The 3,138-nt window shown below is 43.1% G+C and overlaps 1 long non-coding RNA gene across 1 annotated transcript; it reads right to left on the bottom strand.

Moving 5' to 3' along the window:
* Nucleotides 1-507: 507 nt before the first annotated feature.
* Nucleotides 508-2,439, bottom strand: LOC124020814. Its single transcript, XR_006836153.1, has 2 exons — nt 1,526-2,439; nt 508-1,417 (listed from the first exon to the last, which is right to left on the bottom strand). It is a non-coding gene; the product is annotated as an uncharacterized LOC124020814 (long non-coding RNA).
* Between the last annotated feature and the right edge of the window lie 699 nt (nt 2,440-3,138).

Below are 3,138 nucleotides of genomic sequence, written 5' to 3'. Positions count from 1 at the left end.
CCGAATGCAACAGGTGTTGTAGACCTTACAGTGATATGCTTACAAGCCCTTAACCAACAATGCAGTTAAGAAAATATCTCTAAAAAAACTAAGAGATCATAATAACAATAGTGGGGCTACATACAGGTGGTACCGGTACAGAGTCAATGTGCGGGGGCAACGGTGTCGAGGTAATATATACATGTAGGTAGAGTTAAAGTGACTATGCATAGATAATAGCAAAGGGTCTGAATACTTATTTTATAAATCTGCAAAAATGTCTAAAAATCTTTTTCCGCTTTGTCATAATGGGGTATTGTGTGTAGACTGATGATGATTTAGTATTTATTTAATACATTTTAGAATAAGTCTGTAAACGTAACAAAATGTGTTAAAAGTCAAGGGGTCTGAATACTTTGAGTGCACAGTACAGTATGTCATATACTGCCCCCATGTGGTAGTGGATGGTACTAAAACATGTGGATAAAAACAAACATTTAGGACAAGATTAAAGGACCAATAACGTGATTAATTTAAATTACTTTTATTTATTAAGTTTACAAATAAAGTAACAAATATATTTTATTGGAGCGCAAAGCGCAGTTTTATTTGAAGCTCGAACAGCCTCTACTTAATGCAGAACAGTTAAACGCTGCCAATGATTCCTAACAGGTTCCGTTTGGTTTTCCATTTTGACTATTATTTTAAAACATTTCTTGTACAATGTTAAACAGCACGAGGAAAAACCATTGAATTAAGTCACTAGATGTTTCTTGAGACATAAAATTGCAAAAAAAAAAAAAAAAAAAAAAATTCTGATAAGTAGAACAAAACACTTTAAATCAACTTGAAATGTTTTGTTTTTGTGTGTACACGTTTGGAGTCGTTTTGTGGCTATAACTTTACAGTATAATAAGCTGTGATGAAAAGGTAACATGCCAGATGGTAGCTAGAGAAACAAGCATGCTCTTTATTCAACCACTTCTGTGTCAGTCAGACCAACGCTGAATTGCATGACATGTTATGTGCACTTTGCAGGACATCAGTTACAGAAAGGCGAAGGAGGAGGTGTGTCGTAACAGTAACAAGGAACAGAACAGGTAGCAGAATCCATCGGGATTCTGAATGGATGGTAAACATTAATATTATTACGCTTTGTAAATTCAGTAACTTCCCTCTGTAACTATGTAAATGTAGCTCTGGTCCAGGGCGTGGTTCAGCTACTCTCTCACGACAACGATCGTTGGAGCACAGAGCTGGACCAGAGCTACTGTAAATGTAGCTCTGGTCCAGGGCGTGGTTCAGCTACTCTCTCACGACGACGGTGATCGTTGGAGCAGAGCTGGACCAGAGCTACTGTAAATGTAGCTCTGGTCCAGGGCGTGGTTCAGCTACTCTCTCACGACAACGATGTTCACTACTGTAACCTCACCATAACCTGTTCACCACTAACCTCACCATAACCTGTTCACTACTGTAACCTCACCATAACCTGTTCACCACTAACCTCACCATAACCTGTTCACTACTGTAACCTCACCATAACCTGTTCACTACTGTAACCTCACCATAACCTGTTCACTACTGTAACCTCACCATAACCTGTTCACTACTGTAACCTCACCATAACCTGTTCACTACTGTAACCTCACCATAACTTGTTCACTACTGTAACCTCACCATAACCTGTTCACTACTGTAACCTCACCATAACCTGTTCACTACTGTAACCTCACCATAACCTGTTCACTACTGTAACCTCACCATAACCTGTTCACTACTGTAACCTCACCATAACCTGTTCACCATTGTAAGCTCACCATAACCTGTTCACCATTGCATGTTATGCATTGCAGCCACTGTATCACACAGTATGACACTTAGTTAAGAGGAAGTAAACATTGTAAATATTGCTCCGTATTCTTTAGATAGAGCAGATTGAAGCTAAAGTCATTACTGCATGGTAATGGCACTGAGGCAGTGGCATTGTAAAGGTCTTATTTGTTTTTGTTTTTCAAAAGTATCGATCAACAACAAAATAACTAAGAAAATAGTATTTTTTGTCACGTTCACAGCTTCAACCAAACTTGCTAAGTACTGAGGGCCTCCAGTAAGTACTGCTGTACTGAGGGCCTCCAGTAAGTACTGCTGTACTGAGGGCCTCCAGTAAGTACTGCTGTACTGAGGGCCTCCAGTAAGTACTGCTGTACTGAGGGCCTCCAGTAAGTACTGCTGTACTGAGGGCCTCCAGTAAGTACTGCTGTACTGAGGGCCTCCAGTAAGTACTGCTGTACTGAGGGCCTCCATTAAGTACCGTACTGCTGTACTGAGGGCCTCCATTAAGTACCGTACTGCTGTACTGAGGGCCTCCAGTAAGTACCGTACTGCTGTACTGAGGGCCTCCAGTAAGTACCGTATTGCTGTACTGAGGGCCTCCAGTAAGTACCGTACTGCTGTACTGAGGGCCTCCAGTAAGTACTGCTGTACTGAGGGCCTCCAGTAAGTACCGTACTGCTGTACTGAGGGCCTCCAGTAAGTACCGTACTGCTGTACTGAGGGCCTCCAGTAAGTACCGTACTGCTGTACTGAGGGCCTCCAGTAAGTACCCTCCAGTACTGCTGTACTGAGGGCCTCCAGTAAGTACTGCTGTGCTGCTGTACTGAGGGCCTCCAGTAAGTACCGTACTGCTGTACTGAGGGCCTCCAGTAAGTACCGTACTGCTGTACTGAGGGCCTCCAGTAAGTACCGTACTGCTGTACTGAGGGCCTCCAGTAAGTACCGTACTGCTGTACTGAGGGCCTCCAGTAAGTACCGTACTGCTGTACTGAGGGCCTCCAGTAAGTACCGTACTGCTGTACTGAGGGCCTCCAGTAAGTACAGTACTGCTGTACTGAGGGCCTCCAGTGAGTACTGTACTGCTGTACTGAGGGCCTCCAGTAAGTACCGTACTGCTGTACTGAGGGCCTCCAGTAAGTTCCGTACTGCTGTACTGAGGGCCTCCAGTAAGTACTGTACTGCTGTACTGAGGGCCTCCAGTAAGTACTGTACTGCTGTACTGAGGGCCTCCAGTAAGAACGAAAAGTTCAATCCACAAAACGTTTTACAAAGAAAACCCCAACTGTTTTTAACGGTTTTAAATATCCAGGATACAACATAGTC

The sequence above is a fragment of the Oncorhynchus gorbuscha genome, unplaced genomic scaffold, assembly GCF_021184085.1.
Source record: "Oncorhynchus gorbuscha isolate QuinsamMale2020 ecotype Even-year unplaced genomic scaffold, OgorEven_v1.0 Un_scaffold_925, whole genome shotgun sequence".
NCBI classification, from domain to species: Eukaryota; Metazoa; Chordata; class Actinopteri; order Salmoniformes; family Salmonidae; genus Oncorhynchus; species Oncorhynchus gorbuscha.
The sequence above is the reverse complement of the archived record's forward strand: the minus strand, read 5'-3'. Positions and strand labels throughout refer to the sequence as shown.